This window comes from Phyllostomus discolor, chromosome 7 (genome assembly GCF_004126475.2).
Source record: "Phyllostomus discolor isolate MPI-MPIP mPhyDis1 chromosome 7, mPhyDis1.pri.v3, whole genome shotgun sequence".
In the NCBI taxonomy this organism is placed as follows: Eukaryota; Metazoa; Chordata; class Mammalia; order Chiroptera; family Phyllostomidae; genus Phyllostomus; species Phyllostomus discolor.
Window position 1 is genome coordinate 90,114 of NC_040909.2, and position 22,948 is coordinate 113,061.

The following is a 22,948-nucleotide window of genomic DNA, read 5'->3' on the forward strand; positions in this document are numbered from 1 at the left end:
CAGGGAGGAGGTGGAGCCCCGGCTCCAAGGGCACACGGTGGGCCTGTAGGAGCAGGGAGGGTCCGCGGGCAGGCGGGCGGGCGGGCGAGAGGCTGCAGGCTCAGCAGGCGGGGCCGTGGGCCGGCAGAGGGTCTGAATTCCCAGAACGGTGGGAAGCGTTTGTTTGGGGGCCGTGGGGGGGTGATCCGACGGCAGGCCCTGAGCTCCGGCCGCACGGCCTCCTGCAGCCGACGGAGGGGGGGAGGCCCCAGGGGAACCTCGGGCCCACAGGGCCGAGAGGGGGCCGGTGTGGCTGCAGACAAAGCGGGGCCAGGGCAGGCCTCCTGGTTCTCGGGGGCGGCGGGGCGGGGGGGGGCGGGTCTGAGCAGCCAGTTCTCAGAACAGAGTAACTGAGAACATGGTTCTGGAATGTTCATTTAAAAAGAGACTTTTTACAGTAGGTGTGTGTGCGTGAGCGTGCATGTGAGTCCATGCGTGAAGGTGTGTGTGTGTGTGTGTGTGTGCACACGTACTACTGGCCCTGCAGCCCCCCTTCAACCACTGGGAGACGGCAGCTGCTCTGTCCCACCCCCCACCTTGGACACACCTGGGGGACCCTCCCGACGGCTCAGAGGTCTGGCGGGGGAGCCCCACGCTCACAGGGGACCTCGCGGCCTCACGTTGCTTCCTCCAACCTCCCGTCTGGCTGTGCCTGCCCCCTGCCCCCCACCCTGCCCCCTCTCCTGCCTCCTGGGGCTGCCCCCGGAACAACCCGCTGCCCCCAGGCGTCGGCCTGGGTCTTTGAAGGAAACTGGACACAGTCACGGTCGCGGGCGGTGACTGGTCCGGCAGGGCCCCGCGGAGCTGCAGGTGTGGCTGGGTGGGGCGCCGCCTCGCGCCAGGCCCCCTGAGCGGCAGCACGGGTGCAGGTGCCAGGAGGGCCTCGCAGGCCTGGAGCGGGGGCTCTGCCCACGTCCGACGCGGCACTGGACAGGCCACTTAGCCCCTCTGAGCCGCCGGGCCCACGTCGATCAAGTGGGCGTGGTGAGGGCTCCCCCACCGAGACGAGCACGGAAGCCCCGGGGTGCTTGGTGCAGACGCTCCCGGGTTCCCGCCCCGGGTCTCCCCGCCCCGGGCCTGAGGGGCGCCCCGCCTCTGCACCTGCACCACCAGGGCCGCATGTGCGCCGTCTGGCCCCTGGGCTGCCCCGTCCTGGGGGCTGGCTCGACGGCACCCCCTCGCAGAACACGCGCACAGGGAGCACCTGCTTCGCCACCAGGGCGGCGGTAAGTGGCGGTGTGGGCGGCCGTGGCGGTTGAGGGCCGGTGAGCTCAAGGCACCACTCGCAAGGACCGTGCGGGTCGATCGCCTGGGGGGGGGCGGGTCAGAAGAGCCGCCGGTGTCGGGGGCGACCGGTCCAGGAGACGGCAGACGCCTGGGGACCCCGGGCCGCCAGCTCCCAGGCCCGGCACCTGCAGGGAAACAACAGTGACAGCTTCTCGCACACAGAACCGCCGCCCTGTGCCTTTGGGCCAGCGTGCCAGGAAGGGCTGCCCTGCGTCCCCCACCAGCCCAGGGCGCCCGGCCCTCTCCCCGGCTGTGCGGGGGTTGCTCTCGGCACAATGTTGGTCTTGCCACGGGAACGAGGCCCACTGGCTAGAAACACAAATTCTACTGCATCCTGGGTCGGGGCACTCTCTGGCCCAGCTCCGAATGGGGCCAGCTGCACCTGACGGTGGACACACAGACACACACAGGTTCTGTGTGCTCAGGGAGTGGACAGAGGTGTTCACAATGGGGAACAGGACAGGAAAAGTCGGGCGGGACGACGGGTGGTGGCCACGCCTGCAGAGCCGGCTGCCGGGCTTCAGACCCAGCCGCGACCCTTCCCCTGCCGTGCGACCCGGGCCGGCTTCCTTGGCTCCCCCGTGCCTCGTGCACACGCCCAGCGGGAGATTCTAGGGCGATTACGTTTGCTGACAGAGTCCGTGGAACAGGGTCTGTCGCCGCTCGAAGCTCCGTGACATCAGGCTCCATGTCGGGGGGCGACGGGGGAGCTGGTTCTGCGGGGCCGGGACTGGCGTGATGCCCGCGTGGGGCCTGGCAGTTAAGAGGCGCCCAAAAGCCCAAGACAAAGCGTGCACCAATGCAGTAACGGGAACGTCAAACTCGTCACCCACGATGAACGAAACACCAGGGATGCACCTGAGGACGGGGTGCCGCCCGGCCCCCCTCGCCCGGCCCTCGCCCTGGCCCCAGACCGTATTCGCCGAGACAGGCGGCCGCGGGGTGCTGCTGCTCTGAACTTCAGAACGGGGGGCATTAAAGCTCGGTGTGTTCTCATCACTGGGTTTTCCGGCCCCTCTCCAGTCCTGTACCCAGGTGCGCACCTCGCTGGCCTCACCCTGGTCCCAGCCCCGGGTGTGTTCTGTCTCTAAGCATCTCAGAGAAACCCCAGGTTGTCCGCTGGCCTCAGCACTCCCAGGGCCCGGAGGCACGGAACCGTCATCGATCCCGTGTGGGTGGCGCTTGGGGAGGCGAGGCCGCAGGACCGCCCCAAGGTCACTGTCAGGTGGAGTTCCCGGTCCAGAAGGGAAAAGATCTGTTCTGATGTATTCTCCTCTCCTCCCCAGAAAGTGTATTTTTAAAATTAAAGTGAATGCCGGGCCCAGGAAGGGGCATGGCAAGAGAAGGCTGGATGGAAAATTCCAGAACCAGACTTGCTGCCTCTAACCTGGCTGGTGCTCCCAGAGGAGGCACTTGTCAGGGTGCCTTCGGCTTCCGCGCCCTGCGTGCCTGTAGCTTTGGGTTTAACAGGAAGGACATGAACACGCATCCCCATCCATTCCTGCGGCCGTGCGTCCAGCCCGGGCGGCAGCCGCGGCCCCGAGAGCCTGTGGGGGGCCGTGATGGGCTCTCCCGGCCCGGTGGAGGCGTAAAGGCCGCACGACCCCTCCCGTGGACAGACGACCCATTAACTCGTCCCAGCCCCCGTCACGCCCCCACCCCACTTGTTTGCACCGATCCCTCGTTTCAGGTGTTCAGGCCTCCCAGCCTTTACCTGTCCCCTGAGAGTCACTCAGGGGTCGGATGCGGCGGAACGTGGGAAACGCAGGTGGGGGGGCCGAGGGCTCACGGGGGGCCTGCAGTGGCTCCCGCCCTCCTGGGAGCAGAGGCCCTGGCCCCTGGGTCTCCCAGCCCAGGGCACAGCGTCCCGTGTCCCCGGACCAGGGGGAGGGCGCTGGCTGCCCCCAGCAGCCGGCGTGGCGGGGAGCCGGTCAGCACCACAGACCGGTGGGAAGGGAGGGAAAGGACACGAACCAACTCACACATACACACTCAACTCACACACAGACACACTCAACTCACACACAGACACACTCACACACACATCCCCCCACACACTCACACACTGACACGCACACCAGCAGCCACCCCGAGGGGTCGGGTCAGTGCTGGCCCAGCAGCGGGTGCTCCGGGGGGGCCCCCAGCCTGGAGTCTGTTCCTTCGCGCCATGTGAGTCCTGTCACACCCCCCGGGGTTCACGCGCGACTCGGCCGTTTTCCGAGTCGTGCGCAGTTGACTGCGGTCACACTCCAGTTTTTCCTCCAACTTTTGATTCAGCTTCGAGATCTTATTATTTTATTTACAAATCACACATTTAGGCAATCTCGTTAAAGGAGACTTTGCTGACTATTTGAGCTCATTTGTTGAACTTAGTTAACTAAGCCTTTTAAACACATTAAACTTAATTTACGAGCTGACTCTATTTAATTTCCTTTTTAAGAACTGCAGTTTACTTCATGGTATGAGCTTTCAAAACTTTCCACGCAGTCAACGAATTCTGAAAGACTGAGGTCACGTCGACGTGAGGGGCCTGCGCTCCCGGCAGTGCCCGCTGCGGTCCCCGGCCGTCCGGCTGCGCCCGCAGGGCAGCGCGCCCACGGGCCTGAGGACACGCCGCAGACCAGGGCTTGCAAGGCAGCCAACCAGCCCCGCAGGCTGGCCGCTCCTGAAAAGTGCAGGCTTGCAAGAAGTCGAATGAGCACGGACTCGCTAGTGGGAGGTGTTGTCTGGGTTTGTTTCTCGCAAACACCCCCTGACTCGGATCTGCACCTTTGTTTAGAAGACGCTTCCCCAGGAAATAGACACCCCTTCCGAAGTCCGGGGCCGCCTTTTCCCAAGTTCATTTGAGCGCGGTGTCTCAGGTTTGTGACGGTTCCCAGTGACCAGAAAGACCAGCCGGAGTGCAGGCCAGCTTCCGGCCGCGACCCAAGGGGCCGTCCTGTACTCAGCCCCCCATCCAGCGTGGGCAGGCCCAGCCAGGCCGCAGGGAGACGGCCACCGTGGGGAGACGCCTCAGCCACCGCAGCGGCCCTTCCACAGCCGAGGGGTGGGCCGTGCCTGCGCCCCCCGTCGACAGCGAGGGTGCAGATGCTCAGTCACTGACCCGGGACCTGGCGGCAGCATCTCCCTCAGGGAAAAGAGGTTACGGAAATTAGGGTCCTGCTTTTATAACCAAACAGACGAGGGTGCTCCAGCCTCTGGCAGACGGACAAATGCTTCTTCAGATGTTTCCTCGTGCAGGAGACCCTGTGGCCTTGCTCCTGTGCAGGCAGGAGGGAAGGACGGTTTGGGGAGGATGTGGTGGCCACTTCCTGAGACTGCGGGGCTGGGGCACAGGGGCCTCCTGGGGCCATGCCGTCACGCCCTTGAGTTGAGGGCTGTCCTCAAATCCCGGAGGAAATCCTGCCAATGTTTCTTTAAACGGGTGCCCCCAGTCTCACAAGTCCCCGGCAGGTGGCTGCCGGGAGAGCTGACTCTGGCTCTGAGGGCGCACCCCCGCTCTGCCGGTCACCGTGTGTGTGAGTCTGCAGGTCACAGCCCTGCAGAAGCTGGGCAGCCGCACCTGTGCAGGTGCATCTGCTCAGAGGCTGGTCTCGCGGCCAGGTGAGACTCAGGAGCTCAGTCCACCGCCTGGCAGGTGCTGGTTGCTCCATAGATGCAGCCGGGCTGTGAGCGCTCCCCGCACAGTGGTTCTCCCCGGCTCGGTGGGGCGGGCCCGGGCCCAGGTGCAGAGGCGAAGGTGCCGGGCGTGTGCACGAGGCCTGGGTGTTTCCCCTCCTGGTTTCCCACCGGCCGTCTGGGTGACGTGGGCTCCAGCAGCCCCACGGAGCTGCGCTGCTGCACCTTTGAGGAGATTCGGCCGAGACGCTTCCATCCCTGTGAGTCCAGGACAGCTCGGCCCCCAGGCCCCTGGGCCTGTCACAGGCCTAGTGACGGGCGGTCAGGGCCCTTATCTGCGTGCCCTGGGCCCCGGGGACCCAGACCTCCGCCCTCTGAGCCCCTCGGTGCCGCTTCACCAGCAGATCAGCCCACGTGGGGCCATCACGGAAATTTACAGTCACCTCGGTGCCGCTCTTATCGGCAACGCTAATCACGTTTGGAGCTTTTTGAGTTTCCCTGCCTTGAGTAATTGCTTGCTCTTACTGCCTAACCTTTGCTAGCTGGACGCTGGTGTGGGGGAGGGGACGGTCTTTCAGGCTGTGGCTGCCCCGCCCAGGCAGGGCCGGGCCGGACAGGAGGACGGTGACACAGGGCCGTTCGTTTTCTTCGTGATCTACACCACTCAGTGGATCTCACAGCAGCCCCTGAGGAGGGTGCCTGGCGCTTCCCCACGTGGCTGGCGGGGTCCCCTGCACCCTTCACGGCCCCGGCTGTGAGCAAAGGCCAGAGCCCGTCTCCACGGGGGCCCCAGCCTCCGGCGCCAGCCTGGTGCACAGCAGCTGCTCCAAGGACGGTCCCCGACTCAGGCCGCCCGCCCCTCCACCCACGAGCTGCCCCCCCAAAGAGGCTCGGGAGCGCGGCCGCGTGTCACACGTGGAGGGAACTGGGCTCTTCCTATGTCTGCGCTCAGGAGAACCAGCCAGGGCGCCGCCCCTCTCCCCCCGGCCCCCCCCCCCCGTGCCTCCCTCCAACGAGAAGACCCGACAGGTGCCGGCGCTTCCGAGGCTCAGTGCTCTCCCTCCCGCAGCCGACTCCAAGGTCTCCCCAGGGCGTGCTTTGGGGCGCCCTGCTCAGCGCCCTCCGAAGGCGTGTGGCCCGCCACCACCCACCCGCTGTCCCACACGGGAGGGCCTTCACGTGACGCCTGGCTGCCTCCAGTGACTAGCTCCCAGCCCCGCCTCGGAGGATGAAAACGATAAATGCCTTGGCCACATGGGTGTGGGCAGAGCTCGGGGGAGCCTCCCTCACGGCTGTCTGAAGCAGAGACACGGCGATGGCCTCGCCCTGTCCTCTGTAACCTTCCCTGCTCGTTTTGGGGTGACTCTGAAAGCACGGGACCAATCAGTTCGAACCGTGACCACAGCCGTGCTTGCCTCTCGGCCCTGCTGCCAGCACCAAAAATACAGGCTTTTCCCGCAAACACTTTTTGTAACACCAGCACAGCCACTCCGAGGGGCACCGTTGTCACAGAACACCCACAGGGCCACCGGGACTTGGGCAGCCTGTCCCACAGACTCCCCCATTCCCTTCCCGAGCGCCGTGGCTGGTGGGGGGGTGTGGCATCAGCGAGGGCGAGTTCAAGGTCAGGGGAGCTTGTAGCTTAGACCATGGGCTTCGCTCTCCCCTCAGGGCCACACTGCCCCGAGATTGGTCCTGGGTCATGTGACTGCTGTTCCGTTTTGGGTGTGTGACGGGCCAGGTGTCTTCTCAGAAAGGCCAATTAACTTCCTGAACTCTCCTGCCCTTTGGGTGGGCCCACCGCCCAACCAGTCCCTTCCTCCCCCAGGTGGGACTGGCAGGCCTCATGGGTCCAGCCCCTCCCCCGAGGCCGCTCTGACTTCTACGGCACCTGTGCCCGCGTCCCCGGTCCCACCCTCAGCCTGGTACCGGAAGGGTGGGGGCCCAGGGCTTTCCCACCGACCCAGTCAGCTTTCCAGTGTTTGGTGGCTCGGGGCCTGTCCATTCCTTCCAGCTTCCGAGTGCTCAGCGTCAGGACCTCCCTTGCTGTCCCGAGGCTGCCTGGCCTCCCTGCCCTTGGGCCCCATCCGTCTCTGGGTGAGCACTGCGGCTGGGCCAACCACCTCCACGGGGGACAACGCGTCTGCCACTCACCGTGTCAGCCAGGGCTCCCGACACCTCTGTGCGAGCAGTCACACGGCTGAGGTGCCACCGCCAGCCAAATCTCTGGCTCCACATTGCCACCCCCACCCCGGCAGAGGGGCAACCATCCTCCCTGTGGCTTGGCACCATCTGCGAGTATTAGATGCCTCACTTGCTGAGAAGGGGCAGCCGGTGGGCTCATCCACCAACAAGAGTGTTACGTGTGGCTGCTAGAAATTCATTTTAACAGGCAACAGGCAGACCCAACTTGACCTTCTTTTCTGCGGTCTGGTCTGTGGACATGATGGCAGGAGTTCATGCAGCCCTTTTGGGCCAAGAGGTAGAGAACCACCCAGCAGCAGATTGAAAGGAAGCTGAGTCCCTGGGGCTCTGGGAGGCCACATGAGCAGCCCGAGATGCCCACCTCCGGTGTTTGCTTACACAGGAGAGAAATCACTGTCAATCTTATTTCAGTCACTGTTGTTTGGGGTCATCCTTCATTGGCAGCTGAACCTGAAGTTAAGCTACAAGGCGGGTAAGGAGGCCCAACACCCCAGGGAGCCTGCTGGAGAACAGGGCACCCCAGGCAATGGGACGAGCTAACAGGGCCCACGGGAGACGGCAGCTCCGGGAACACCACATGTGCATTTCAGAGCCTGGCAGCCCAGGCGGCGGCTGCAGGCGGTGGTGGGAGCACAGCCGCCACGGTCAACTCGGGTCTCTCCTCCGAGTCCCACGAAGGCCAGGCCGGTCTCGACTCTCCTAACTCTGGCCTTGAGGGTGGAGATGAGGAGAAACCGCTTTGGGAAGGCAGCCGGAGAGCCATGAGAGCCTGAGGCTTGGTGCTTGGGCCATGGAGCCTGAAGCTCACAGCTCCGTGATTTGCTGCGAACCGCCGTGGCCCACGACCCCAAGGCCCTGCAGCCACTGGGGTTGTGACATTAATGACGCCTCAGATCTTTGCAGACACCTACACATGCATGTGCAAAGAATACTCAGAGGAGTCCGAAAATTTGTAAAGGAAATATGTACACACTAATTTGGATATCTAACTACACAGAGGGAAGTTTTTAGATAGCAATGTTTTAAACTGGTAAAACGCACATTTTTCAAACGACTCGGGCTGTCTCATGCATCAACCATCAGGAAACATAAACTAACCTGGCATCTTCGAACAGATTTATAAAGGAAATTAATTTGAGGTCCGCAGGGAATTTGCTTTTCATGGACCCCAAACGTGTATGTCAAAGGGATCAATAAAGATGAATGATTTCAAGATGAACATCCCAACGTAATCCATTAGAGAGCGGGGGCCTTCGCATCTTCTGAGGAGGCGGGTAATGAAATCAGGGGACGGTAACGCGAGGCCGGGCCGGGCCCCGGGAGGCCCGCAGTCCGAGGGAGGACAGGCCACACTGGGCGTCAGGGCCACGTGGGGCCCAGCCCGTTCACCTCCGCTGGGACGCCGGGGCACTCGGCAGCTAGCTGCCCGCCAGCCCTGGTCGGAAGATGGGAGCCGCCGTACCCCAGGAGGACGCCCCCGAAAACACCCCACCGAGAGGAGCAGGAAGGCCCCGTTGTGCCCAGACACTCACTCAGCCCTCCCAGGTCCCCGTGGGCAGAGCCGTCCCCGCCTTGCAGATGTGAGTGACGCGGCTGACCAGCCGTGCCGGCACCGCACGGGGGACACTGGCCGGGCCGAGGCAGAAACCGGGTCCGTCCGGCTCCACGGCCCACAGCAGGGCTGGCCGCTGAGGCTGACGTGACCCACGTGCGTCCTTTTAAAACCTGTGGTGGCCACTTGAAAAAAAAACAACAGACAAAAGCAACACCACTAGTGTAGCTGATGATAACCCAGGACATTCAGAACATTAGCGTCTGACCAACAGAAAAGGCATCGATACACTCCTTGCACTGGATCTTGGAGGCTGGGGGCATCTCACGGCTCGTCCTGACTTGCCGCCATCCGGCTGCTGAGCAGCCGCCACAGGGCTCTCGTGGCTGCTGGACCAGGCCCTGTGGACCGCGAGTCACAATAAAAGCTGCCACCTCCCCGCTTACCTTCACAGGAGGCCGCGAGTCCCAGATGCTTGGAAGTCGCCGACGTGTGACGGGCTGAGCACTCGCTGAGGCCCGAGAGCAGGCCCGAGGGCACGTCGCTTTGCCAGCGGAGGGTTTGCTCAGACGGACTCGGTTCCGGTGACCAGCAGCTGCGGGTCTCCGCGGCTTCCAGCCAAGACGCACTGCTCCCTCCTCATGCCGCCTGCCGGGGGCGGGGGGTGGGGGGCACTCATCTGCCTCTTCGCTCTGAGGCAGGGGGTGGGGGGGTGGGGGGAGGGGAGGAACGGTGGGAGGTCACACGCCGTCTCTGAAAGGTCCTGGCGGGGAGTGACCCACTTGGTCAATGACGAGCAAAAGCAGCCTGCGAGCCCAGGCCTGGGGCCCCCCAGCGGCGGGGGGGCGCACTGCTCCCCCACAGAGGGGCTGCGCATATTCTGGAGCGCAGCCCAGTCCACAGCTCCAAGAAAGGACCCGAGGAGATACCAGGAATGGGCACCCACTATCGTCGTAACGATGCTATTTCAACGCCACAGCTGTAGGAAGGACGGAGGCCCCTCACTCTTATTCTGGCATCTCACCAGAATTTGGTTGACTCTCCCCCGGACGGGCAGCGGCTGTGGCCGGGAACCTCTGGTCTCCAAACAACCGGAAGCCCCTGGCCTGGCGTCATTTCCCGAGCCCTGTGGTTCCCGGTAAGTCCAGGTCTTCCCCGTCCTTTAAAACCCACGCGGTTCCATGAGCACAGAGTCGTCGCTGCCTCTCAGGGCAGTTCCCCCATGACGTGCCCTGGACCCTTGTTTCACGTTCCCGTGTCGGTTGGCCGTGTGACGTGCGTCTGCACCACTGTGGCCATGGGGACAGTAACCAGGACACGAGTGAGCAGCTGTTTGCAGGGGCCGGGCCCGGGCGCGGCTCTCCGTCCCGCGCACCGCGTGTGCGGGGAGCCCTCGCTCACGCCTCTCTGGGTGTGGCTCTAGGGCGTGTTTTAGGACTGCGGGGCCTGGACAGGTTTGCATTCCTCCAAGGGGCCCCAGCGACCCAGAGGAGCTGTTCCCAGGGCCTCTGAGGGGGCCGGAGGCCCTGCCTTCTGCTTCCGAAGCAGATGCTCGCCGGAAACACAACACCCGGCAGGTGCTGCGCCAGCGACACGGGGAAGGGTGCTTCTCTCCGGGAAACCACAAAGCCTGCGACGGCCCGGCCCGGCTCAATGAAGCCCTGAAATCATAAGGCCTTTCCTCTCTCAAAGTGAAAAATAAATAAATAAATGAAAGATACATACAACGAAAAGCCACAGCACTTAGTATAGCCCCAGGAAAGGGGCAGAGCTTTATTTACCTTTAGATTAATATTTGCTCACCTGATAAAAAAGTGGCTGCCCCCCGCCTGTCCAGCAGACTTATTAAATCTTTAAAGGAAGAAATCCTTTAAGCAATAAATAAATATCTAGACGCATACATGCCACAGGCCCCAAGTCCCACATCTCCCCGGAATAATCTCATCGTCCTTTCCACCGCTCTGGGCAGTGCGGAGTCTGCAGTCGAAACCGCGGGCGGGAGAGAGGGAAGCGGGGGAAGCGGTTGCTGGGGAAACAGCGGCGCTGCCAGCTCGTGGCGCTGGGACGCTCTGCCTCCCGCAGTGCCGCCCGCCCGTCCGGTGAGGGAGACCGGGCGGAGCCGTCTGTCCGCACGCACGTGGGTGCCCACCCCACGGGAGGGCGCGGAGGGAGGGGCCCACCCAGGGCTGGGGCGGGGGTGCCGGTGGCCGACAGCCCGCCCCTCCCCTCCCCTCGGGGCGCTGAGTCTGCGTGGAGACCACCAAACCGCCAGCGAGGAGCGAGCGCCTGAACCTGAGGTGAGGGGCGGGTCTTGGGAATCGGGAGTCCTTCACCCTCACGCCACCTTCCTTTAGGACGTAGCTACAGCCTCCCGCTCGCTCATTCACTCAACAAACACGTCCCGGAGAGAGGACGCTGTGCGTAAAAAGGCCCCTTTGCCCCAATAGCTCGGCGTTCGCTGAAGGAGAGCACGTTCCGGCCCCGCCGCACAGTCGCAGCGCTGCGCGCGCACGGGTTTCAGCTCCCGGGGCGAGCTCCGGGGGCGTGGCATCCGACGACGGGCCAGTGCCCACGGCCACGGACTCCCGCGGGGAAGGGAGCGTGCCTGCGCGCCTGCGCACCGCCGCCGCCCGCCTCACCCAGGACACGGGCGCCTTTGGGTGGGTCGGGAGAGGCCGGGAGGAGAGGCTCTGCAGTGACACGGGGGACAGCTTCCCTGAAGGCCGCTGTATTGAGCAGGGGCGGCCGAGCTACGTCACTCGGCAAGTCCCGGTCTCTCCCCCCTGGAAGGACGAGGGTACGGGGAGCTGTCCGACCTGCAGTGCCGGAATCCTGGTTCCCGGCTGTGCACGTGGCCAGCCGGCCGGAAGACCACAGCCTCCCCCACCCGCAGGTGGGTGTGACTCTGTGATTAAGTTTTAGCTGACGAGTTGTACATAGAAATGTTGTATAAGACACACACAAAATGTCCTTAAGAGGGTGTGAACAGAGGCATATAAGAGTGAAATCACTGTTGTACACCTGCAAGTAATATACCATTGTATACCAACTACACTTTAATTTTTTTAACAGTGTGAAGACAAAGGTCTCTCCTTCCTCTCCCCTGTGGCCTGGAACCTGGCGGTGATGCCTGGCACCCCAGCAACTATGTTGGACCATGAGTCAGTGGCCCACTCTCAGGAACCAGGAGAAATGGCTGGAAGCAGTCAGGGCCCTGATGACGGTCTGGGGGCAGGCACCACGTCAGCGGTGGACTTCTCGCCTCCAGACCTTTTTTGCGTGAAAGAAAAGTTAACTCAATCTTGCCTAAGTCTCTGTCCTCTCCCTTTTACCAGTTGTAGCGGCTCACAGCTGAGCAGCCCGGACAGTGTGGCTTGTAAGCAACAGGCAGGAGAGAACGGCAAGCGGGAAGCGGTGGTGTTTGCGTGACCGAGACAAAGTGAACCTCCCGATGCAGACATCTCTTCCTCATTACGTTTTATGACACATCAAGGACAGTTATTTAGCTGGACGGAGAGAGGGGCTGAAATCCACTTTAAACCTAACTGTTAAAAACTACAAAACCGCCCTGGCTGGCGTAGCTCAGTGGATTGAGTGCGGTCTGCGAACCAAAGTGTCACAGGTTCGATTCCCAGTCAGGGCACATGCCTGGGTTGCAGGCCATGACCCCCAACAACCGCACATTGATGTTTCTCTCTCTCTCTCGCTCTCTCTCTCCTTCCCTTCCCTCTCTAAAAATAAATAAATTAATTAAATCTTAAAAAAAAAATAAATAAATTTAAGGAAAAAACCCCACAAAACTACAAAACCAGGTTCCTGTTGGGGAAACTGATCTGATCTTATTATCTTAATAGGATAACAAAGTTTTTCAACGATTTCACAAATGTAACAAGAACAACTGAACGTTCAACAACTCTGTGCATCTGTGCTCTGCGATGGTCTCAAGTGGAACCTGAGAACCGCAGCCCCCGAGCCCGAGTCTCCGCCCCTCCCCCAGAGGAGCGGGAGGTAAAGGCTTACAGCCTCACGAGGCACTTGAATAACGCCATGATGATTTCCAAAGTGCATTTCAACATTTCCCTGCACATTAATCGGATTCATAGCACACACTTTAGAATCTGCCCAGGCTTTCAAAAGGATTAACAGTTATCAAAACAGGAGCTATTTTTCCCAGAGCCACCGAATCAAATTGTGGCCAAGATATTGCCGGTTATTTGAGTATTTATGTTCCTGTGCAAATAGCGCGTCTAAGGTGAGGGCGGTTTTCATCCCGATGACAGATGCCGGCCGGCTGCAGCTCGGCCTGTGAGCTGGACAGACAATTGCATTAGTGAGACACTGCGCACGTCTCAAAGGCCCACGAACAAGATGTGGGAAATTGCCCGTGTTTATGGTGCCATTTGTCAGGGCTTCCAGGGTGCCAGAGACTTGTGTGTGTGCTCGCCGGGTAAGGATTTCCTTACCTGTGAGAGGACACCAATTCTCCTGTTTGGAAAAAATAGAGGCACAGCACCAGCTGCAGGCCAGGAGGAGGGAGTTTACGGGGCTGGATCTGGGGCTGGATTCGGGCTTTATCACCCCTGACTCGCGAGAACGTGAACACCTACCCTCATCATCCCTCATCATCCTACCCTCATCAGCCACCCAGGAAGGGGGAGAGCGAGGAAAAATTCAACTGGTGGGACTTGAAGAAACACTGAGCAGCTAGTTCGAAACACGGCATCAAAAACACACCTGCCCTCTGACCCCGAGCCTTGTTTCCATCTCCACCCGCTTGCTGTGCTCGGGAGGGAGCTCAAGGTCAAGGTCCGGCCGCAGCACAGCTCTTCTCTGTTGGCAGGAGAACAGCAACCACCACGACGTCAGCCGCGACGCCGCTGCCTGCGTGAGGATGTGGCCGAGTGGCCCCTCGTGTGCCCCGAGGGCTTGGGGGTGGGCGGTTCATCTGCTCTCACTCAGGCAGTCCCCCACCCCCATCCAGACAGTGCCTGGCACCTCACAGGGGCCCCAATATACGTGCAAAACAAATGAAGAAAAAATTGCAGCCCTCTTCTTAAAAAAACAAAACAAAACAACTCTCAGCTGAGGTGGGCGACGTGGGCTCCTGGTGAGGCCCCGTTGTGCTCAGGGTGACGGGGACACGGTCCCGCCCCACCGCTGCAGGGCTCAGACACCAGGCATGGCATTGACCTTGTGGCCACGGAGCCCCCTGCCCCGTGGCGGGTCACAGCCGGGGCGTGCGGGGGATTAAATGACTAAGGAACGTGCATCACTTGGCAGCACAGAGTTCAGCTGGGGTGACTCTGCCTCCAAGGACACGTCCAGGGGGCATTCCCAGTTGTCAGGAGTGGGAGGGGTGTGGGCATCTGGGGAGCGGAGGCCGAGGGTGCCGCTGGCCTTGTCAGGATGCCCAGACCCCCACGCCGCCTCTTCCAGCTACAGGCGCCGTCAGCATGTCGGGGTCCCGAGATCCCGAGGAGACGGGACACTCAACCAGAGAAAAGACGCAGTGTGTCCGTCCTTAACGAAACTAAGTGAGAAACGACTGCAGCGCGAAGGGAAGAAGAACTGGAGCCTGTTGGCTGACCGCTGCCCCTGCCCTGAAGTCCGGGGGAGGGCCTCCCCGGCCTGCCCTGCCCGCATCTGACCCCCCCCCCCAGGAGCCAGGTGGCTGCTCAGCCCTCAGCGAGGCCAGGACTGGCCCCCACTGGGGCCCACGGGGCAGTAACCCAGAGCCGTTGGGTTAGAAGTGCCGACTGAGGTCCCCCGCTGGTCCAGGAGAGAGGTGTGTCTGGGGAGACCAGGGCTGGTTTCTGGAGGAAGAACAAGTTCAGGGCAAGGAGCACAGGGGACGCCAGGCCCTTCTCACAAAATGCCTGTGCAGTTTTCAAGTAGGAACCTGGCCGTTTCCCAGTCTGGACACGAAAGTGCCTGAAGCAGAGCTCACCCAGCTCCGAGGCAGGAGAGTGACGCCAGCCATGGCCGCCCACAGGCCCAACAGACACGACCCAGCACGCAGAGAAGGTCCCTCGGACGCCACTTCCGCCGAGATCCGGGCGGCGACGCCGACACCGGGTGACCCGCTGCGCTGGGAGCAGGGTGTGGTGGGGGCCGCGTGGACAGAGGTGGCCGTCGTGCAGGGCGCCCGGCACGTCCCCCCGGTTTGCCGGCACACAGCCCAGCCGAGTACCCACTCTTCCAGGAGCTCATGTCCGCCCCGGAAAGTGGCTCCTGTGCGCGGCTCTCCCTGCGGCGCTTGGGTGCTGGCAAATGAGCGGAAACACACTTCAGCGGCTTCTAATGAAGAACGAACTCACGGTGTTCATCCCGGCCACACGTGGGCCCAACCGGCCTTCCTGAAAGTCGACAGAGGTGAACGGGCTCTTCCGTGTCCCGGCCACCGTGGCGAGAAGCCCCCTAAAGGTGCCGTTGAGGGAAGGAGCGCGCAGCAGGGCCGCGAGGGTCTCCACGTCTGTTTAAAGAGGGGCAGCGAGGCAAGAGGCACGAGTAAGTAACAAGCACAGACACTTGCTCATTCACACACACAGCCTCTCTGCAGGGACACAGACGTCGCTACGGGTGTCGTCCAGGGCACAGCCCGGGACGGGATGTCTGTTCAGGTGTCTCCGAGCTGAGACGCGGAGTCCCCGCGCGAGTGCGGCTGTGAACACAGAGAGACGAGAGGCGGTGACGATGACGGGCGCCTCCCGGCCCAGGCCGCGCACCCAGCGCCAGTCACGGCTGCTGGCTTCTGAGCTGAGGACTCCTCAGCGCGGCTGCGGTGTCAGCGCACGGCTCTGGCCTCGGGGACCCGGCTGGACGCTCCGCAGGCCTCCCGCGCTGTCCTTGCGCCGCCCTGGCACCCCGAGGTCTCTGGCCTTCTTCTGCACCCGGACACCTCGGGGAGACTCACCTCACTCTCCCCCTCGCCACCTGAAGGAGCCTTCCAGCCCGAGCGGCCAGTGGAGGGTGTGGGCAAGCACTGGCCATGGGATGCGACAACCCCTGGGTTCTCTGAGGCGTGTTAACTGTGCGTGTCTGTGGTGTACGTGTGTGCACACACGTGCGTGAACACACACCCTCCACGCTTGCTCGCACCGTCCCGTGGCAGTTCCTCTGCTACTCCTCCCACCTGCTGACGCCTCTCCTCCAGGAAGCCTTGTCAGGCCCCCGGGCTAGGGCAGCCGTAGGTGCGCCGTCCCGGCCCTGCTCCAGTGGGGACGCTGGGGGCCGGCTCTCCTCATCCGCATGCCCGCCCCCCAACCCCGCTCACCGGGCGAGTGTGTGCGGCTGCCTCTAAAGCAGACTCCGCGTGTGAGCCACGGCCTTTGCGAGGCGTCGCTGGCCCCTGGAGCAGCTCCACATCGTCCAGGTCTCAGACCGCAGACCCCCCACCCTCGGGGGGTCCAGAGGCCAGGAAGGGGCTGTGCTGGTGGCACTGGGTCCTGGGTTCCTCCTCCTCCTCCCTTCACCTGGGCAGTGCCTCGGGGGCCAGGCCCCGGGTTGCCCTCTGAGCATCCTGGGATTTTCCGGCGTTACGTCTGCACCAGCTCAAACTCCCGGCCTGCTTTCCGCTCCGCACGCTGACTGTGTCTCAGTGGGATCGTCTTGTCCACACTGGCCACGGGGCCCTGGCAGCAGCAGGCACTCAATAAACACCCTGGAAGGCTGATGAAATTAAAACGCATGTGCGATTTCTTGTCAGCCAGAGATTTATCAGGGTGACAGCCCACCCAAGCGTGTCTGCTCTCCTGGGTTTGGCTTTCAAACCCGGACCTTGCTACCACACCCCCTGCCGTTCGGAACAGCAACGTGAGCACGTGTCACACACACACAAACCCCCAAGTCTCTGCGGGACCAGGGGCGCCTTCCCTGCACACACCGTGACCCGCGGCTTCTGTTTGCGTGGCTCCGACCACAAACCGAGGCCTCATTCGAGAGAGAACATTCACTCTACGACCTGGCACGGTCTGGTGGCTCAGGGCCTGCAGGCAGCTTGGGCTCTGACCTCACTTCCCTGCCCACTGGTGGCCCTGGCGTACAATCCGGACAAATGCCACGTCTTATGTGCCGGCGGGTTTACGGTTTGGGCAGCCCCGACACGTGCCGTGCGCGAGCCACTACCAGTCACACGCGCCATGGCCCAGCACGCCGGCTGCTCGCCGAGGCCCAGGCTGCAACGCAGGCCAGTTCAAGGCACCTCGCCCCACACCCAGCGGGGACCGCCTTCCTCCAACATGGCCGGCGGCGACGTGACCAGACCTCACCTCCGCGTGTCCCCGTCCTGGACGCGTCAGCCGCTCTGAGCACGACGGGAAGTCAGGATGTTCAGATCGCTGCAGAAATAACAGCAACGCCCCTCCGCAGGGTCAGGCGACACCACAGAGGGGCCGCGCAGAGCGTGCGGGGCGCAGATGTCCAGGCCGGCCGTCCAGGACCCGGCCCCGGGGCCGCAGTCGCCTCCTGGGCGCCGTGATCTCGCCCTCGGCCGTGACAAACGTGTGGGCACGCGGGGCAGGACTCTCGGTGCTGGTGGCATCTCCGTCCCACCGCGTGGTCGCTCCTGGAGCCTTTTCGCCAGCGGAAGAGAAGCCCCGCGCGTCCCCCCGGAGCCCGGATGGCAGCTGTCCCGGCCGCAGGTGGAGGAGGGGCTCGGGGAGGCCCCGGGGTTCCGGGGCACACGGCTCGGGCTGCGTCTGTGCCTCTTGGGTAGGAAACGTGTGATGAAACCGGACTCCGGGAGCTCGGGTGAAGGAAAGCCGAGCACACGATCCGGGTGCCGGCACACTCTGTGTGCACATGTGAGTGTGTGTGTGTGTGTGCACACGCGCGAGACACTCTGATAAAGGCTGTTCAGAAAGGCTCTCCGGGAGCAGGCACCGGCTCCGCTCCAGGCTAGAGCCTCCAGCCAGCCCTGGCACGCTGGTCCCCCGAGCCCCGGCGTGGCCGCCCCTCACGGGTGAACCCTGTCACGACCCAAGGATGACACACGGAGGCAGCAGGGCCCCAGGGGACGGGCAGGCCTCCCCCGAGACCCAGGACACGGGGGAGCCGGAGTCTGTCACAGCAGACGTGGACCCGGCCGGGGGCCAGTTTGCCAACACGCGTCCGGAAGCCCCAGGTCAGGCAACCGGGGCCGATTCTGGCTGCACTCGACACGGAGGATTTCGTTAAACCCAAAACGCATCCTCCACGACCACGAGGCAACAGGCTGGTTCCGTTTTTCTGGGACTGACCTCTGACCTCAGAGTGTCCGACGACAGTTTCCTGTCCCCCTCGGCCGTCCCCTCCTCGGGGACGGGAGGGCTAAAGGCCCCGGGCACGGCCGACTCCGAGGCTGGGATTTGATTAGAAATGGCCACCGCAAAGACCCCTGCGTGCAAACACCACGGAACAACCTCCGGGAGCAACATGAAGACCAACAGCACAGACGCTCGGGCCTGAGTGCGACTTTATGACGTTCCTGGGGAGAAACTCAGAACGCTGCCGTGAGGACGCGTGGGCACGGGGGCGGGGGGCGGGGGCTCTCGGGGAGGGCCGTCTCTGCTCACGTGGACGGGCACCCGGCCGCGACGCCTGGAAAGCGAAGGGAAAGGGCCCACCCGAGCTGCCCCCGTGTCCCGCCTGACAGTGTGGCCCTGCTGTCTGCACGGGTTCGAGTCCTCTGGCTGCGGCCAGCAGGCCTCACTCACACCTGCGTGGGCACAGCCGGCGCACACCCCGGCCCACTTGGTTCTGAACGGAACCTGTCCTCCCTCCGGGAGTAAACGGGGTCACTGCTGAGTCTGCACCAGTCGGGACGAGCACCGCAGAGGTGCGGGGAGGATGCTGTCAGAGGACGGTGTGAGGGCCACAGCTCCACCTGCTAGGCATGTGACGGCGGCACCTCTGTGAGAACGCTGCCATCCACGTGTGCCATGGTCCAGGTGTACTGTTGCCCAGATGTGCTGTGGTCCAGGTGTGCTGTCACTCAGGTGTTCTGGGGCCCAGATGTACTGTCGTCCAGGCATGCTATGGTCCAAGTATGCTGTCACCCAGGTGTGCTGTGGCCCAGGTGTGCTGTCACCCAGGTGTGCTGTCACTCAGGTGTGCTGTGTTCCTGGTTCTCAAGCTCCGCTGCCAGGTCGAGGGTCACCACACTTTACCAGCAACAATGAAATTCGGAAACCACACCTTTTCCCATATGGCTCCGGATCGTGTTTCATTATTTAGCAGGAAAGAGAGAAAATACTGTAAAGACTCAGTTTCCCTGAAAAAGAAAAAGCTTGGAAGTAATTCCAGGTCTGCTTTTATGGAAAATGGTTCAAAGAACTGTGTACCATGAGCCGCCAGGCCAAGGTTAAGAGGATGAGGAAAAGTGACATAAATGCTAAAAAACCCTCTAAGACATGCTGTGAAGTAAAACAAAATAAAGTTAGAAGAAAACCACGATGAACAAGTTTAAGAATGAGGTGTTTTCACACAGCAGTGAAACGGACTTAAATCCACTAACTGTGCACTGAAAAATGGCTACACCACCCACTTTACGTGCGTCTCACCACAACTGACAAAGGAAGCCAGACGTCCCCGACGTCTGTGAAGACGAAACCGTGTTTCCCGTGTGACTGACGTGCAGGAAAGGCCCACGGAGCCGGCCCGGTCGGGGGAAGGGCTGCCCGTGGTCTCCCGGGAGCACGGCATGTGCAGGACCAGGGCCAGCGGGGGCCCTCGGCTGGGTGTCGGCGGACTTTCGGGGCCACCCCAGGACACGGTCGCAGTCAGGTGAGAGTGGGTCGCTGTCATGGCAACAGCCGGGAAACCACTGAGTTCCCTTCACAAGTGATTTGTGCTTGGACAGCTTCAGGGCTTCAATATTCAGGATCAAGCCCCTTTGACACACAGGACAGGTGGAGACAGCGGTTGACGGGACAAAAGGGGTCGTTTGCAGGTGAGAAGGAAGCGCTGCCGAGGGTGCACATGCCCATGTCCTCTGGGGCAAAGAGCCCCAGACCCGCGGGACGAACGCCACCCTCGGGGCCGGAGGACCCAGGCAAGCTGCGGTCCGCCGGCCCCTCCCCTCCTCGTGCCCCAGAGGACCTCATCCGTCCCCCGTCACCAGGCACGTCTGGACTCTTTGCGTACAAGACCATAAGGGGAGCTACCCCAGAGCATGTTCCAGGTGTTAGGAAGCCAAACAAGTGATTGCTGAGAGAAAAGTAAACGATATCGGGTCAGGTCCCCCGGGGCCGCCGTCTCCGACACGTGAGCAACTTTAGGAAGATCGGATTGATTTCCGACCTCATGCCGTGGTGTGTTCGTGAGCCTTTATGTTTGACGAAAAACAGTCAAAATGAAGGACGGCTTGATCTTCAAAAGCCGAGAAGTGCGCACAGGACAACGGGGTCCCCGGCGTGTCACTCAGCAAACGGGCACATGGAACCCTCCAGCTGAGGCAGGCAGAGACAGGACACAAAACTGGACAAACGCTCTCGTTTCTTTGCTGCCCCCTTTGCTCGAACCTCGGCCGGACGCACCTGAGACTGGCCGCTGCACGTTTCCTCCTCCCCTCACCCCCGAGCCCTCAGCAGGCCCTGAGCACCGCCCCGACGCAGGAGGCGTCCCCAGATCGGACTGAGAGGGAGGGTCTCAGGGCCCCGGGGCCTGTGGTTCGAGGGCTCCTGCACCCCGATGAGGGAGAAGCCCGCACTGAGGCCCACACCCGGCTCCCACGTGGGCGGCTGCACCCACGGAGCAAGCCTGGCTTCCCCAGGGCCGACCTGGGAAGACGGGGGTCGGGGGGGTGGGTGGCGGGTTCAGACCTGCGGGCGCGTCTGCTGGAGCAACGCACACGCAGCACTCGCGACACGGGTCCTCTCTCCCATCGCACACACACCTCCCTGTGCCGTCCGGGTGGACTCTCACCACACCGGTCTCACGGCCTCACAGAAGCGTGGGACCCCACGTCCCCGGCACAGGAGGGACCGAGAGAGGCCACAGGCGGCTCCGAGGAGGGGAGACCTGGGTGCTCAGTCTTTCCCCGGAGCTGGCTTCCTTTCAAAGGTCCGGCGGGTGCCTCACAGCCAGGAGCGATCGGCCCGATAAACAGCCAGACATCAACAGAACTCGGGAACTTCAGGCTGCACCTGCCCCACCGTGAACACAGACAGACCCCCAGGAGGGCTCCCTGGGCTGTGGGAGGAGCCAGCCACCCCCCCCCCCTCGCCAGTCCAGGGGGGGTCTGTGGCAGAGCGGCTCCCCCTCGAGCGGCGGCTCCATCATCAAAGGCTAAACCACGCAAAGCGCGTGCAGCAGACCAGGAGCGACTTCGCCCCTGCGCCCGAGATCTGGGGGAGCGCTGAGGCCCTGTGCTTTGCCAAGACAGGGCAGTCTCGCTGCTGCCAGCTCTGTGCTTCGAACGGAGAGTTTCTTGACCCACCCTTCCCCCCAAACAGCCTGCCACCCCTGCGCTCACTGTCCCAGCACCCCCTCCCTCCGTGGCCTCGGACCCTGCAACCTCAGCACCCCACGGGGACCGGCGCTGGGTGGTGCACCTAAGCAGGGACAACCTCCGTCTCCCCAGGAGAGGGATCCCTTCCTTCCAGAGTCCGTGGAGGAGCCCACAGGCCACCCCGGTCAGCTCAGCTTCCGCAGGGGCAGGGGCAGGGGCAGGGGCAAGGGCGCTGGCTCCTGCCACCTTGACGCAAGGCCCGTGGGCTGGGAGGCGGCTCTCCAGGGCACCTGCTCTGTGTGCCCATATACAGAAGGCGCCGAGGCTCAGCCGGCACCCCGCCATGACCAGGGAGTGGCAGAGCTGGGCCTCTCGGGGGACCTGTCTGCCTTCAACCTGCTAGGCCAGGTGCTCGGTGACTCCTTACAGTGAAACATGGGCGTCCTCCCCTCCAGCCACACACGTCCCCAGCTCCGCTTTCTGCCACAGCGCTCTGCTTCGAACTCGCAGCAAAGCGTCCCCATCGGCACGGCCCCGCCATCCGGCTCGGGTGCACAGCACACGGTAGACGGTGTGCCACAGGTGCACAGGTGTACAGCACATGGTACACGGAATGACACAGATGCAATGGTACACAGCACATGGTACATGGTATGATACAGGTGCACAGGTACACAGCACACGGTACATGCTATGACAGGTGCACAGGTACACAGCACACGGTAGACGGTATGACACGGGTGCACAGGTACACAGCACATGGTTCACGGAAGAGCGAGGACCTGAAACCCAGCTTCCTGATCTCAACACGTGTCCTGCCCCCTCACCGCTCACGCCCCACGGAGTCGCCGCTGGACCTCTCGCCGGTGCCCGGAGTCGTGTGGTCAGCGCTCCGCCCCTTCAGGCACGCCTGTCCCCTCGGAGGGAGAACCTCTCCTGTCCCACGAGGAGCGGTGGCAGGACGAGGCCGACACCGCTCCTTCCCACCGGCCTCCCAGATCTGAACACAGTGTCACGCTCACCGGTTGTCGGGGGGTGCTATGGGGCCGAGGCGGGGCCGGAGCTCTGTTCCAGTGTGAGCCAGTTTGGGTTCACAGCCGCGAGCACGGGGGGGGGGGGGGGGGCAGCGGTGGGGGCCCCTCGGGACTGACCGGTCTTAGCGCATGGGGAGCCCAACCCCCAAGGGGCCGGAGACTCTTCCTTGTCTTTACCCAGCGTGTCTGTCCCCGGAGCGGAGCCGCCCAGCAGCAGCTCAGCCCTCCCCGTCCCGCACTCGCGCTGCCTGGGGTCCGGGCCTCCTGCCTCCTGTGAGAGCCTCCGCGCAGGGAGAGGCCCTGAGAGACTCCCTGCGAAGGACTGAAGACGACTCATGGCTAAACGCATCACCACCCCACCCCAGGCTGAGGTTTCCGTTTCTCCAGCCGAGGAGGAAGGAGAGGCTGCCAGGGCGGAATCCCAGGGGACAGGGGCAAGTCGGGGCCTCTCCGAAGGCCGAGGAGCCTCTGCTGCCCCTGAGCCCAGCCACACAGGCCACGCCTCCCGGCGACGAACCCGCTTAACGAGAGTCGGAGGAAACACCGGAGGTTCGATCCTCACGGGCGCCAGGATGGGGGCCGTGTGGTTGCTGTGCACCGAACGGCTGGTCCTCTGATGTCGGTGAAACCGAGTGCAGGTCAAAATAAATGTCAGGCCACTTAAAAAACAGCGCTATAAGGACACATTCAGGGGCACGTAGCAAGTGAAAATAAGCTCTTTTTAAAATGATTTTATTTACTTCTAGACGCAGGAGAAAGGAGAGAGAAAAAGAGGCAGAGAAACAT